The 16,913-nt window shown below is 42.1% G+C and overlaps 1 protein-coding gene across 1 annotated transcript in view; it reads left to right on the top strand.

The window, feature by feature from the left end:
- The window catches only part of LOC117805425 (plexin-B2-like), a 316,173-nt gene that overhangs the window by 237,544 nt on the left and 61,716 nt on the right, over positions 1 to 16,913 (top strand). The gene's annotated exons all lie outside the window — the stretch shown is intronic.

Here is a 16,913-nt window from a genome sequence, read left to right as displayed (position 1 = left end):
ACTTCAGCTGCAAGTGGACTAACTCTGTCCCCGCCCTGAGTGTTTGCGCTGCGACGTGGACGTGGTTAGAAGTTCCTCTAAAGACGAGTCTGATGAGTGTTGCAGTTCGGACTGCCTCGTCTCCAGTTCTGAAGTTAGAAAGTAGGGCTTAGCTCGTGGCATGTCCCAGAATGCACCTCTCAGTACTTTAATAAAGAGACTTAGGGACAGTGTGATCTCCCTCTTTCACTGACTCTTCATTTTCTCCTTCTTTTATCCCTCACTGGCTCATAAATACACATCAGTATGCACACTGTTCCTTATCTCTTTGTTGATGCCCCTTCACACTTTCTGTACATACACTTTGTTCCTCACACACACACACACACACACACACACACACACACACACACACAGTAAAGGAGGTGTGTGTTGTTCTCTGCTGGACTTTATTATGTACAGTTTGTAAAATGAAACACTGGAGGCTTCACTTTTTGTTAGTGGAGCGTCTCTGTGCTGTTTCCCCTTCATCTCAGCTTGAGCTCAGAAACACAGACTCCACCGCCTCCAGTTAAATTAATCATCTGTTGACTGACTTGAATAAATCAGAACATGATGAATGACCACTTTTTATTTTCTCCGAACACAAAACTAAAAGTCCGGGACGGATTAACCGAGTGCTGAATGTTTCTGATGGTCCTAAACTGTTGAGTGACTGTGACGTTTAGAGAATCGAGGGGAAACAACAACCAGCTTTTTAAAATCACTTTGGTGTCACAGCCTCGTAACTTGGCGGCTGCAGAACAAGATATTCCTCTTAAGGGGTGGAGGAGACCAAAAACAGAGCTACAAGAGAGAAAATATGGACTTCAAGGGACTTTAACTGGACAGCTGGAGTCATGTGACCGAGGTTTCCCTGTGGTAATCACTGAATCAAGGATTCTCCTCCTCCTCTCCTCATCCATGTTGTCTTTCTGGTCCTCTGAAAACCACAGACGGACCCTCTTGCTGCTGTAGACCCTAACATGCATGTGTGGATATTTTCCAACTTTTACCCAGATCCTTCTTTAAGAAACGAGTGCCAGGAAGCAAATACACAATTAACAAAACACAGCTCGCTCACAGCCAAACTCCACCACATGTCCAATCTGTCTCCGATCCGTCACAGCACCGGATCTGATCGGTTTCTATTCTAGTCATTGTGTTAACTTCCACTGGATCCACTCCGTTGCGTTCCGGCTGCAAAGATTCAAAGAAGTGATCCTCGGATGGTGATGTTACGACGTGCAGCTCTGCAGGTTTTATCACTGAACTCAGTGATTTCTACAGCTGCAGGCGATTTATATCTATTATCACAGCTTTGGTTAAATTCAAAGCTTGATCCAAAAGGAAACTGGGACTTGGTAGAGACTCTTGAAAGGTTTCACCTCTCCTCTGAAAGGCTACTTCAGTCTGACCTAAGGCCGGGGACAGAGCTAGAAACCAAAAAGCCTCGAACGGCCAATTCCACAGATCCGTGTCCGGTCCGTGTCTGATCCGTCTCAGCCCCGGATCTGATCGGTTTCCATTCTAGTCAATGTGTTAACTTCCACTGGGTCCGCTCCATTACAGAGTCCAGTTCGACAGGTCAGAGTCCTCCGGATCAGATACACAAGACTTCTATTTGTCCCGGATGCCGGAGCACGACGCATCAATCTCAACAGAGCAGATGGAGCGGGACAGGAAGTCAGGTTTCACCAAAACCAAATGAAAACATCCGGTTAATTTTCAGAATAAAAGACTCTGTGTTATCACCAGATCGTATTTCACTTAACTACAACAACAAACCAAAGTCATGATGAGCGGAGCCAGGCCTGGAGTCAACAGGTCAGAGGTTTTCAGAGGACCAGAAAGACAACATGGATGAGGAGAGGAGGAGGAGAAACCTCGGTCACATGACTCCAGCTGTCCGGAGGTCCTACAGAAATCCATTGAAGTCACAGATCTTATCTTTTGTGCTTTTGTTGCTTTGTTTTTGGTCTCCTCCTGCGGACCGCAGCGGATTGGAGACGGACCGGACACAGATCACTGTGTGAGGCAGGAGCCTGTTAAAGGGGAGTCACCAGGTGCTCTCTCCTCTGATTGGTTGAAGGTGAGGTTGCTGCTGCACAGGTACATGGTGTTAGCATCAAACTGGAGGATGCACCGCCTACACTCTCTCACATGCACGGAGAGAAGACTGGAACAAAATCCTGAAAACAAATCTCCCCGACCTTTAATGATCGCCTCCACAGACACGACTTTCACTCCTCCATCGATTCATCTGCAGCGTCTCGTCTGGATTTAATGATAAATCTATAAAGTGTCCAAAACAGAACAGAGAAAAATACTCATCCTTATTTTCCAGAGCTCAAATTTATGTCTTCAAGGTGCATCCTCGGCCCACAAACTCCTTATTTACTGCCACAGAGCCAGAGAGGAGAGGAAGATCTTTAGATTTAAGATCCTGGAAACAGAAGATGTTGCTTGTAAAACATCAGGTGGATATGAAAACTGTTTTGACGTAGCTGAAGGGATGATAGTTTTGAGCGAGCATGTTAACGTTTGACACAAAGCTGCACAGTCTGTCAATATTTTCAGTCTTGTGCTAAAAACATTTCCTGAAATCAGCAGGATGACTAAACAGTTCAGTTTGTGCTCACCCCGTACTGAGGCTGTATTTCCCAGCAGGCCGTGCTGTGTGTGTGTGTGTGTGTGTGTGTGTGTGTGTGTGTGTGTTGATAAGGCACTTTCTCTGGATGGATGGTCGTGCAGCAGAGAAGTAGAGCAGCTCTGTTCTGGCTCGTTCAGTCAGGTCTGAGCTGAAAGCCTCGGTGCCAAACGCCGCTGCAGACGGGAACACTGAGCCAGCTGAGCGCCGAGCGACTGACCGCCAGGAGCATCTGCTTCACACCGAGACACGGTTCACGCTCCGTCATTCATGTCCCTGCTGTTTGCTGTGTTTTTGTTCAGTGTGTTTACACAAAGTCCTCTCCGCGGTCTCTTCACAAATACAAAGAGCTGAGAATAAGAGGAGCTGAGAACGTCTCCACAAAGTACATCTGTCACTAAAATCTCAAACTCAAGGTGCTTTATTCACTCCTCTGTCTTCTTCATGTGTTCTCCTTGTGATCTGATTTCTCTCTTTCTCTCACCCTCAAAACAATCCAACCTAATCACTGGGTGACTCAGGATATGATTTCTAGCTCCTTTTACAGCCGTCTGACTTCCTGCTGTCTTCTTCTGGTCTTTCACATATCCTGTTTAATAAATGGACGTAGTCTCCTTTCCTGAAGCCCTGTTTTGAGGCCAGTCGGCGGTGGCAGCCATATTGGAAATTCTGACTCAACCTAATGTCTGTGGAGCTAGTGTGAGGTAAAGAGGCGGGCCTTTAGCCTCCTCACTAACAGCTACAGTGTTTCCGCCTGTCAATCAAGTCAGCCACGCCCTTATATGGGCAAAACTCATAAGTAATATCTTCAAAAATGACTAATTATAAAAAAATGTCCTAATAGAGAAATGAGGTCTTCAGACCTGAACTGTTTTTTGAACCAGGCTGTAAACATGTTTATTTCTGCTGTAAAGATCGTCTCTTTGAATGGGTGTGTATGTGGTTTCTGGTGTTCCTGCAGCCAGCCTCTAGTGGACACTTGATGAACTGCAGTTTTTTAGCACTTCTGCATTGGCTTCATATTTTAAGACCAGAGGTTGCCGCTTGGCGCCATATTGAAAATGCTGAACTCAAACTAAAGTCTGTGTAGCTAGTGTAAGGTAAAGAGGCGGGCCTTTAGCCTCCTCGCTAACAGCTACAGTGTTCCCGCCTGTCAATCAAGTCAGCCACGCCCTTATTTGGGCAAAACTCGTAAGTTTAATAACGAGTTAGAAAAAATGTAGTGATAGAGAAATGAGCTCTTCAGACTAAAGTCATTTTTTGTACCAGGCTGTAAACATGTTTATTTCTGCTGTAAAGATGGTCTCTTTGAATGGGTGTGTATGTGGTTTCCTGTGTTTCTGCAGCCAGCCTCTAGAGGACGCTCGAGGAACTGCAGTTTCTATATATATATATATATATATATATATATATATATAGATATATATATATATATATATATATATATATATTTATTGGGGCGTTTTTGCCTTTGTTTGATAGGACAGTCGAAGAGAGACAGGAAATGTGGGGAGTAGAGGGTAGGAGAAGACATGTAGGAGATGGTCGACTGGCTGGGAGTTGAACCGACGACCTCTGCGACGAGGACTATAGGCTCTATGTGGGGCGCTAAGACTGCTAGGCCACCAGCACCCCTAAACTGTTTTTTGAACCAGGCTGTAAACTTGTTTATTTCTGCTGTAAAGATCGTCTCTTTGAATGGGTGTGTATGTGGTTTCCTGTGTTTCTGCAGCCAGCCTCTAGTGGACGCTGGGGGAACTGCGGTTTATATATATATATATATTTATTGGGGCGTTTTTGCCTTTGTTTGATAGGACAGTTGAAGAGAGACAGGAAATGTGGGGAGTAGCGAGTGGGAGAAGACATGCAGGAGATGGTCGACTGGCCGGGAGTTGAACCAGCAACCTCTGCGACGCGGACTATAGCCTCTACATGGGGCACTTAGACCGCTATGCCACCAGCGCCCCAACTATACATGGAGCTCTTAGACAGCTAGGACACCAGCGCCCCGACTATACATGGGGCGCTTAGACCGCTAGGACACCAGCGCCCCGACTATACATGGAGCGCTTAGACCGCTAGGACACCAGCGCCCCGACTATACATGGGGCGCTTAGACCGCTAGGACACCAGCGCCCGAGGAACTGCAGTTTTTAACACTTCTGAATGGGCTTCATACTTTAAGACCAGAGGTTGCCGCTTGGTTTAGCCGCTGTCTTCTTCTTCTGTGGTGAATAAACTGCTGTTCACGTTCCCATCATTCATGCCATTAGCGCCACCGTGTGGAGTCATTAAGTACTGACGGAGTGAGGGGAATCTAGCGCCGTATTTATTTGATTGAAATATTGATCTCAGCCGCCTCAAATCGATACTTTACACACAGGGCAGGACGATGATATATTGCCATATCTAACTAGTTGAGGCAGACCAGTAACTCCCACATTGTTTGTGTTAAATCAGCTGTTTTTAATGGACTCAGGTGGATTAAAGAGGACTGACGGCTGTTTATGGATTTATAAAAGCATCTCTCTTTAAACAGGAAGGTCTTTCTCTGCAGGATCTCTCTCTGTGATTTAGTCTTAATCTGACAGAGGAATAAACAGGAGCTTTAAATGGACTCCTAAGATTATGTTGCATCCATTATAATCTGAAGCAATTCAGAAACTTTGAGTACCTCTTCAGATCCTAAAAATAGGCCCCAGGTTAAAACTTCTGAATCCCCTTAAAGAATAGGATCTGAAGACTTCCTCCATGACTGTAGTCTACCTATAATCTACTTTCCTGTGCTTTGAGAAGCGTCTCTAAGAGGTTTTCATCCTGCCAATCTACAGCGAGTAACAGCCGGGGTCAGAGAGAATTCACGTCTGTTAGAATCAAAGCGAAAACTAGTTTCCATGGCTGAATAAAAACATTTCCAACATGCCTGAAATTCTTCTTCACACCCCTCATGCAGCAGAATCCTCTCTCCTGTCATGTGCATGATCTCACTTTAAGAAACAGAGCTTACAAAAAGAGAGCCGATGTGGATCTGCAGAGACTCCTCAAACAAATGTAAATGTGATGTCTCGTCTGGTAACGCTGCATGACGTCTCCGTCGGCTCGTGTAGGTGCTGGATATGGATTACAGCCTAAAATAGAGATGAGCAGTCACCCAGAAGAAATGAGATGTGATCAGCTGTTTGGAGTGGAGCAGAAAGGCTGCAGTGTGCGGGGGAAAGCTGCTTTGAAAATGCTCATGCTTTGGAAGAAGCTGAAGCATAGGGAAAGCTTCCCTGGGGTGAAATCCAGCTTTGTTTCCTTATAAAGGAAAATCAGAACGGATGACAACAGAGTGTTTACAGGTAGAGGTTCTGCTGTCAGAGCATGTGAGCAGTAAGACAACATGACTGTATCATAGTTTAAATATGTGTACTGCACTCACAGAGACAATAACATGACTCAATCCCACACACAGAGTCCTGCTGCAACAAATACAAGAACACTGAATGTGTCAGTCCAACGCAGAATCACTTCTGTTCAAGGCTCCTCATGTATATTTACATTTACTGATTTACATATGAAGCTTTAAGGATTACACTTTCCCCCTCATCTCCCTGAGACCACACTAACATTTTTAACACAGTGTCAACAGGCAGAGGGGGACTGAGACAGACTACTTTCTGTGGATTGATTTGATATATAAGGGTGGTCAAGACCCCTCCGCTTTGCGTTGGGGTCCTTTTTCCCATAACTTCCTGCTAACCATACATTATCCCGCTTATTACCCGGCTACTAACTTAAAATACAAACACGTTGTTAAAAACATTCATTAAAGATTAGTTTATTGATTTTAAGTGATCCATGTTTACAGTTTTTAAAAATCGTCCCAGTGATTCCTCGTCAGTGATGGTTCCATGGTGATGGATTCTTCTCTGCCTGTTGGATTGAACATGAACCTGTCCTCATCCAGCTCTCCTTCTTCTCTGAGCTCTGCGGTTCACACACCTTTAAAAACAAACTAATGTCTGAACTTTGACCCCTGCTGCTCTCATCACCACCGCTCAGGGTTTCACTTTCTCTGTAGAGATCACTAACCTAAAGTTTCTCTCACCTGCTCCTTCATCATGTTGATGGACAGGATCCAAGATGGAGACGTCCGTATCCTGCTGATTTAGCATGCTAACCGAAGCTAACGTTTTAGCTACATTGCTTACCAATATGATGCTAATGGAAGCTAATGGTTTCCCCTCACCTTACGGTCTGTGGTGTCAACAAGCAGAAACTAAATGTGTCTGAACTCTTTCAGTGGATTGATTTGACATGACGTGAGATCAGTTTGCCTCTGGTGTTGATCATGCTAGTGAAAGTTAATAACCATAGTCAAGGGGTTTGGACCAATCAGAATCAAGCATCTTACACAGCTGGAGGATCAGGAAGAGAGCCGGGTGATGTGACGTGTGATCAGGTCGTTCCTGGTGTCACTTTTGAAGTGTGATCAACATTGTTTTGAGGTTTTGACCAGGTTTTTCATGAACGTTATTTTTTCTATCAGTCAGGGTGAACAACACTTTTTAGGATGGATTGAAAAGTGAAATGTGAGGGAGTGCTTCTCTGAAAAGTTTCTGACATGTTTGATTCATTTCAATAAATGAATAACAGAGCCTGTATCTAATAAGAGATATTTCTGAATCACCCCACAGCACTTATTCTAATACCTGCTCTCAAACTTCTCCTTTTATATCCTCCCTTCTTTATGCAGGTAAAAGGGAACAGTTTGAAATCACCTAACAGATTATATTCTTTCATCTTATTTGGCCCCCTGCTGCTTTATTCTTCCATTAGGAACATTAAATCACATAAAGGACATTTTGGACCGCTGTGTTCCTCCTGTCTCATTTCTAATGCACCTGCAGTTCAATTCCAGGCAGCATTTAAAAGTCTTTAGAAGTCTTAGGTTGCTCACATCTGCAGATAAGCTGACATTTAGCAGGCATGTCCAGAAATCTCACACACACAGACACACACACACACACACACACACACACAGGCACGCTCTGCAGGGATCCTTTAAATGCTGATAGCAGAGCCAGGTGGAGCTCGGTGAATACGCAGTGTGGTCATCCAACAGGTCGAGATCCTCCTGAAACCAGGGCAGCCTTTGTTTTGTCTGGATTTTAATGAGTCACCATGCATGCGTGTGTGAGTGTGTGTGTGTGTTTACGAGTGTGTGTTGTCGGCTTCCAGCAGCTTCCAGCCTGGAACGGAGAGTTATCTGTGCTTTAATCAGCCCAGAAACAGAGGGAGGAAGGAGGGGAGAGGAAGGAGGGGAGAGCGCTCCCTCTTCTCTTTCTTTGGGTTTGTAATAAGGCTTCTTGCTCTAAATCCTTTAATCTGAGCAGGAATGAAGGCTATATCTCTGTCTTCTGGCTGCAAAGAACAATCCCTCCTTCTTTCTTTCTCTCTCTCTCTCTCACACACACACACACACACACATTTCCCTTCGCTCAGACACACAGAAACAGAGCCTGCCTTGTTAATTGAGAGCTGGTGGAGCCGCCTCTCCTCTGTCTCGCTCTCTCTTCTCTCTCTGTTTATGTATGTGTGTGTAAAGGTTAGTGCGAGCTGCAGAGCGGGAGTTCAAAGGCCTGAGAAAGTTAGGAAAACTTCCAGAACTTCTTAAAAAAAAAAAAACACGAGTCAAGGTAGAAGAAAAGGTTCACACATTTGGACAGAGAGCAGAGAGTTTTGGCGGAGCTCCAGGTGAGCAGGAGGTGCTAATTATTTTTTGATACGACTTGAGAGAAACAAGCGGGTTTAATAAAGTGCTTTACACTCTGCTCCTGCTCTTTCTCTCCATCACTCTCTAGAATATATATATTTCATTTATTATTTTAACAGTATTGAACATTTCTCTTTATTCTGCTGCTTTAAAATCTATAGAAATATTTAAAATAAGACACTAAAGAAGTTGTGACACTTTTAATCTGTGTTTTTAATTTCTCCCCCTCGTCAGACTGCAGCAGATTAGCCTGATAATAAGGTGATTTATAATCTAAATCCTCAAATAGCTCCTGGTTTTCATTTAAAGATCATATCAGGGATTTTAATTTCCATTCAGGAAGTCGGGCTATTAATAAAAGCCTTTCATCGTACAGCTGTTATCAGCCTGTTGTCTCAATAAACTCATGATAAGGTGACTTAAGGTGAAGAGCTCTGATCAGCTGTTGGTGTTTATTTAATATGCAGTGTGTACTTTCAGCCACTAGGGGTCTGTCAATTAAAAATGACAGATTCTGATTCAGGAACATGTTGAATCTGGATCTCAGGGTCTGGGTTTTAGTCTGAGAAGGGTTCTGGTCTCTGTCTGTAGTCTGAGTAGTATCCACCAATCAGGAATCAGCAGGAGAAACAGTCTGTATGGATCATTTCTGACGGTGCTGAGTAAGTAAGATGTGTACAGTGTGTCTCACCCTGCGACATGATTGGCTCTTCAACGCCGTCTTCTTCTTTTGTCTAATGTTGGGTGGCAACTCGCGTTTAAGGCTCATTAGCACCCCTCTTTTTCCAGTGGTTGGAGGGAGTAATTACAGGTTTAGATATATCAAACTTTTATTGAACATTTGTTAGATTTATATTGAGAAAAATGATATCATGATAATTATCGAATTATTGCCCAGCCCTAGTTGAGATGAAGATCTTGATGTCATCGGCGGAACAGTAGATATAAAGACCATATTTTGGCGGAAGTTAAGACCATATTTGGGTGGAAGTTAAGACAATATTTGGGCCGAAGTTAAGACCATATTTGGGTGGAAGATAAGACCATATTTGGGTGGAAGTTAAGACCATATTTGGGCAGAAGATGAGACCATATTTGGGCAGAAGTTAAGACCATATTTGGGCGGAAGTTAAGACCATATTTGGGCGGAAGATAAGACCATATTTTGGGGAAAGATAAGACCATATTTGGGCAGAAGATAAGACCATATTTGGGCAGAAGATGAGAACATATTTGGGTGGAAGTTAAGACCATATTTGGGCGGAAGTTAAGACCATATTTGGACAGGAGTTAAGACCATATTTGGGCAGAAGATGAGAACATATTTGGGTGGAAGTTAAGACCATATTTGGGCGGAAGTTAAGACCATATTTGGACAGGAGTTAAGACCATATTTGGGGGAAAGATAAGACCATATTTTGGGGAAAGATAAGACCATATTTGGGCGGAAGTTAAGACCATATTTGGGCAGAAGTTAAGACCATATTTGCGGGAAAGATAAGACCATATTTGGGCAGAAGATAAGACAATATTTGGGCGGAAGTTAAGACCATATTTGGGCGGAAGTTAAGACCATATTTGCGGGAAAGATAAGACCATATTTGGGCGGAAGTTAAGACCATATTTGGGCGGAAGTTAAGACCATATTTGGGCAGAAGTTAAGACCATATTTGGGGGAAAGATAAGACCATATTTGCGGGAAAGATAAGACCATATATGGGCGGAAGATAAGACCATATTTGGGAAGAAGGCAAGACCTTATTTGGGCATGATGTTACCAACAAGAGGGGACCAAGCATTGAACCCTGGGGGACGCCTTTGGACAGAGGAGGAGGTGCACTTATTGACATTAAATAAAGCACTTAATGCTTTTGGGAACACAAATAAAAATCAAAGTTTTACAATATTTGGAGAAACATCTTAGATTTTTAAGATGCCAACAACTTACAATGAATGAGCGGTATACTAAAAAGTATTTAATGTGTATCCAACACCTGGATCCATCTTTAAAAAGTCCCCATAAAAGCTCTTGACCTCCTGTTCCATCACATTTCTAGAGGGTACTTAAATAGATAAACTAAATATATGTCGACTCATTGTTAAGTATGAGAGGTAGTCTAAAGAGTTGTTGGTTCAGGTAACATTATAACCTGTACAGGCTTGGGGGGGGTTGGATATTTGCTTCCCATCAAGTTAAAGCAACATCTCTTCGATCTGTAACCTTTTCAAGCTTTGTGATTCTTCACTGATCTCTTCATGCTCCGTCTCATCAGGACCAGGAGTCAGTAAAGTCTGAGAACATCACTCACCACATCTGAAGGACTTAAAGATGAGTAGCTGTGAGCTGTCAGGATGCTGTTACGACAGATTCAGTCCCATGTGACCTGAACGCGGCGCGGTAGAAAACAGGACGAGCGTCACGAACACCCTTTAATTGCTCCTGCAGAGAAACTGACGGGGCAGAAGAAGAAGAGGAAGAGGCTGTTTGTTGGTTTGCAAAGTTTTCAGCTGCTCAGGTACCGGAGATAATGAAGGCAGGAGTGCAGGAACACACACACACACACACACACACACACACACACACACACACACACACACGGGCGCGGTCTGATCAGTGTGTGTCATTGTCAGGTTAATGTGTATCAGGATAGAAAAGAAGAGCTTGTTAATCGTTCACTCCAACGCAGAGGACACAGACGCTAAATTACATTTGCATAACACAGAATTAATCTGCGTCCACGAAATGGGATCATGTTTTTCCTCCTCTCTCTTTACTTCTGTCTTTACCTCGGCAGAAAACTTCCCATGCTTCTCATCGATGTGAAGTCATATTTATTTAAGGAGATTGATTTCCCTCCTCGCAGGCAGTCGCTGGATTTCAGTTCATTTCAAAGTGCTGGGAAAATAAATTTGCTCTGACTGGAGACTTTAGATTTGTAATCCATCACAGGGAAACTTTCCTCATATTTATTTATTTATATTTCTATCACTTTTGATAGGTAAGCTGTGTGTCAGGTGGAGCTCGGCACGGTGGTGCCTTTAAGGACTTTATAATTTGTTCGGCAGCTTCGTAAATGAACAAAAAGAAACGTGGCCCTGAAGACGGATTAAACGCTAATTTTGATAAATATGTTGTTTGTTACATTAGAAATCTTGATGTTAGTCGGCCATCTGGGAAATCTTGGATGTCTCACAAGTGTCCTTGAATGCACCATCGCAAAGATTAACTGTGTTCCAACGCGACATTAGATTAATTGAATGGAGGTTTTCTCTGATTGCTTAAATGGATTTATAGAGTAAACAAGTTGAACACTGTATTATTTTGGAGGTGTTTCAGTAATTTATGCATCTGCTGGAAACAAGAGCAATTCAGTTCAATCCAATCCAATTCAAATGACTGAGTTTTTACCAGTGAGGACTCTACCTGTGGTGGTAAAGGTGGCGACTGAGGGAGTCCATCATAAACATCTTAATACATCACCCTAGAATTATAATGTTTTACCTTCTGTTAATTTATCCTATCATTATTGGTTGTGAGAAATTGTCAGATAGTTGTTTCCTGTAAATATTAAAATCCACATTTTGGATTTTTTTTTTTCAAAATATTAATATTTATAATATTTTGTAAGAATAAAAGTGAGATTTGCAGAAAAATGTTTTTTTTTTTATCTTTCAAAAATTGTATTATCAAAGTCATGTATAAATTAAAGCTTCTATAAACATAATCAAGGAATATATGATCTCAATGTGACCAACCTGGTTAAATAAAGGTTAAGTAAGTAAATAAATAATATTATACTTCTAAATACTCATAAAATAGGATTCAAGTATTTTGTTGTCATACCAACACAAGCTGTCACATGAGATGGAACAACATTTGGATTCTCAGGTCCTGTATAAAACCACAATAAGAAGGCACACTTAAAAAACACAACAATAATAAATAGAAAGAAAGGTACTTTATTAAAAGGTACTTTATTAATCCCCAGGGGGGAAATTCAATTTTTCACTCATGCTATTTTTGGACATGCTACACATACAGTTTTTTTTGGTATATACATACAGATGCACACACATGCAGTGAACATGCTTAGGTAGAGATGTCAGAGTGAGATGGCAGGATACTGCCAACAACCAGCGCACCCTGAGCAGTTGGGGGTTCGGTGCCTTGCTCAAGGGCACCTCAGCAGTGCCCAGGCAGGTGAACCAGCACCTCTCCAGCCACCAGTCCACTTGCCAAACTTCGTCCATACTGGGACTCGAACCAGCGACCCTTCAGTTCCCAAGCCAAGTCCCTATGGACTGAGCTACTGCCGCCCCCTACATATAAATACAAATAATGAATATAAATAAAGCCACTCTTTATGAAGAGCACTCACACTTTATGTTTCTGTAAATTTATTCTGACAGGGAATATTTTGACTTTTGCTCCAGATGAATTATTAAAGCTCCTGTGAGTAGTTTTTCAAGTGTTATAAACAACCCAAAACTTATACAGAAGCATTTTTATGTTCTATAAAAGCAAATGAGATCAACAGGAACAAGATCTAATTTTCATCTATAGTTGGTTTTAACGCCTGAAGCTGCCACAGCTAGCTAAGTGTCAACTTCACGCTATCAAAAGCGACTTTTCCAACATTTAGCACAGCAAAGATGTCCAATAGTGATAAATTTAACTGTTTAAATAAAGCAGGATGATTATTTATTATTAATAAAGAAGTTCCCACTGATGTTTACGATGAAATAAGCAAGAAATAGTAGTTACTGCTTTGTCCACAGGGGGAGCCAAACTCAACACAGACTGAGAGTTCCTCACTGGAGCTTGTCTTTTATTTCTGCTAGAAAATAATAATAATTTATTGATTTATTCAGCTTTTAAAGACAAGTAATCTGCATTTTTCTCAAAAACTAAAGTTGAAATAAATTAATAAAATATAATTTATTTTTCTCACTTTCTGTAAAACGACTTTGAGTGTCCAGAAAAGTGCTACATAAGTCCAATAATTCTTATTATTTATAAATAATACTTTGGTTTCAAAACTGGAGTGTCTTTCATCCCAGGTTCACCTCTACTGCAGATTTTAACCAAGTGAAAATATTTCTAAGACCTTTGGTATCGGTGTTGTTGAGTTATATTTATTTACAGTTATTTATATTTTTAAGACTTAATATATAATTATTGCTTTATGTGTTGTTGTCCTGAGCGTCCTCTCAGTCTGACTCTGTCTTTGTCTCTGTTTGTTTCTGCTGCTGTGTCACTGCTGAGACATTACCAAGAGGTACTCTACAGACCGTGTGTGTGTGTGTGTGTGTGAGAGTGTGTGTGTGTGTCAGTCAGTGTGTGTGTGTCTGCTTAATAACTGCTGACCTCTCAGACCTCCTGTCATTAGACTAATCCCCCTCTCAAAGGTCGTCGTATTAGAGGCTCTTATTTTGTCATCGTGTAATAATGGCCGCTCTGAGATTAATACAGAACACAGTTATTAGTGTAACGCTCATCAGCTCAGGTTCACCCTGATAATCACTTCACCGTGTCCTCTTGCTAATGCTGCAGAGTGAGAGTCGCTGCGGTCAGGACCATGATGCTCGGTCAAAGTCTCAGATGGATCAAGTCACAATGAGCAACTTAGATCTCCTGGTTGTCTCTTAAGCTCCGCCCCCTCTCTCTTCATGTCCGTCTCTCCTCAGAGTATGTATGAAGCCTGATAGACTCAGACTCCTGATCAGACTGTGTGTGTTGGTAATAGATGAGTTTCACCCGCTGTGTGTGTGTGTGTGTGTGTGTGTGTGTGTGTGTGTGTGTGTGTGTGTGTGTGTGTTCAATCCTCCTCGGTCTTTTAGTTTTATGCTTACTCCGTCTCAGCCGTGCTCTCTGTCAGGCCTCTTCATTACCACCAATAAGAAGTCAATTTCCCCCGGGCTCGGCCAATCATAGCAGCCATATCCCCTCCAGGCCCGGCCAATCAGCTTCAATGTTCCTGCAGCCCGATGTCATGAATGGGTAATGATGCCCGGCGGTGGGTCTGAATGTCAATGAGACGGGATGTTTTTTTAACTAGGAGAAAATATTTTAGACATAAACAAGAATTATTTCTGACGGAGAGTTTGGAGCCAGAAAATCAAGAAGTGGACAAAAGTTATTGTCATCCTCAAATTTAAAACCTGTATCTTCTGAATTCACCTCCTCAGTACAGGAACAATGTTAAACTGTAATGAAACTTTGTATTTAACTAAGAGGAGAGTTACCTGCAGAGAGGAAGATTACATATTGAACTCAAACACGCATTCATGATCAGGAAAAGACTCCCAGTGTCAGAGGGTACATTTACCTGCTTAAATTTCACTATAAATCAGTCTGCTGAATTCTGATGTTTCACCTCAGAGCTACAGAGCAGAGTTCAACATATACTAGAACTGTAGCTTCTTAATAGAGCACCTTTAAAGGTTTTCTTTTTGTCACTGTCAGAGGTTAACTGAACTCATGATGCACTTTATGTGAAGGTGTACGAGGACAATGTTTGGGGTTGGGTTGGTGAGATGCAAGTCCAAGCTGCTATTAAGGTTTAAGATACGATATAACACGACACAAACATGAACACAATATGACAAGACAGAAGAAGACACAAACATGAACACAATATGACAAGACAGAAGAAGACACAAACATGAACACGATATGACAAGACAGAAGAAGACACAAACATGAACACAATATGACAAGACAGAAGAAGACACAAACATGAACACAATATGACAAGACAGAAGAAGACACAAACATGAACACAATATGACAAGACAGAAGAAGACAACACAACATGAACACAATATGACAAGACAGAAGAAGACACAAACATGAACACGATATGACAAGACAGAAGAAGACACAAACATGAACACAATATGACAAGACAGAAGAAGACACAAACATGAACACAATATGACAAGACAGAAGAAGACACAAACATGAACACAATATGACAAGACAGAAGAAGACACAAACATGAAGACAATATGACAAGACAGAAGAAGACACAAACATGAACACAATATGACAAGACAGAAGAAGACACAAACATGAACACAATATGACAAGACAGAAGAAGACACAAACATGTAACGAACATGACAAGACAGAAGAAGACACAAACATGAAACGAACATGACAAGACAGAAGAAGACACAAACATGAACACAATATGACAAGACAGAAGAAGACACAAACATGAACACGATATGACAAGACAGAAGAAGACACAAACATGAACACAACATGACAAGACAGAAGAAGACACAAACATGAACACAATATGACAAGACAGAAGAAGACACAAACATGAACACGATATGACAAGACAGAAGAAGACACAAACATGAACACGATATGACAAGACAGAAGAAGACACAAACATGAACACGATATGACAAGACAGAAGAAGACACAAACATGAACACAATATGACAAGACAGAAGAAGACACAAACATGAAGACAATATGACAAGACAGAAGAAGACACAAACATGAAGACAATATGACAAGACAGAAGAAGACACAAACATGAACACGATATGACAAGACAGAAGAAGACACAAACATGAAGACAATATGACAAGACAGAAGAAGACACAAACATGAAGACAATATGACAAGACAGAAGAAGACACAAACATGAACACGATATGACAAGACAGAAGAAGACACAAACATGTAACCAACATGACAAAAGAAACAAGACATGACACAACACGATACGACACGAACATGACACGACCATAGACTGTATATAAAATGGACAGCGTTGCTCCGCCTCTTCCCGTTGTTCGGTTCTGAAGCCCAAAAAACCTGCTCCAATGCGCCGCCATTGTGCAGCCAGAGTCTGTGAAGCCATAGAATTTCTGTGGTTGCCACGGTAATTTCTTTGTCGGCACGGTAACGAGCTCCGCCCTACAGCGTAGCGTCACAAGATCCTGTGGAGTTTCTCTCTACAGCAGCTGTCAGTCAAAGCAAACAGGAAGTAAAACCCCGTTTTTTAACCTCTAATAACTAAAGAAGAAGAAACTGTTCAGAAAAAAGAGGCCTTGAACACAACACAGTCAAATACTAACTACATATCACCACAGCATACGGAGGGAGAAACATTCAGACCATGTGGATTTATTTATTAAAGTTTGACTGCAGCCCCATTCAAATGCATGGGGGAGAGTGAGTTTTTGACCTATACTGCAGCCAGCCACCAGGGGGCAGACACTCCGCTGAAAGCTTCACTTCCAGCTGAGCAAGATGCACCCCTGGACACGATACGACCATAGACTGTAAAAAATATGGACGTAGTATCCGTGACGTCACCCGTCTGTTTCTGAAGAGCTGTTTTGAGACCAATCGGCTGCGGCGGCCATATTGCTTCTGTGGAGCCAGTGTGACGTAAAGAGGCGGGCTTTGAGCCTCCTAGCCAACAGCTGCAGTGTTCCTGCAGGCAGCTGTGCCTCTCA

The sequence above is a fragment of the Notolabrus celidotus genome, chromosome 21, assembly GCF_009762535.1.
Source record: "Notolabrus celidotus isolate fNotCel1 chromosome 21, fNotCel1.pri, whole genome shotgun sequence".
Classification (NCBI taxonomy): Eukaryota; Metazoa; Chordata; class Actinopteri; order Labriformes; family Labridae; genus Notolabrus; species Notolabrus celidotus.
This window is presented reverse-complemented; position numbering and strand designations above follow the sequence as displayed.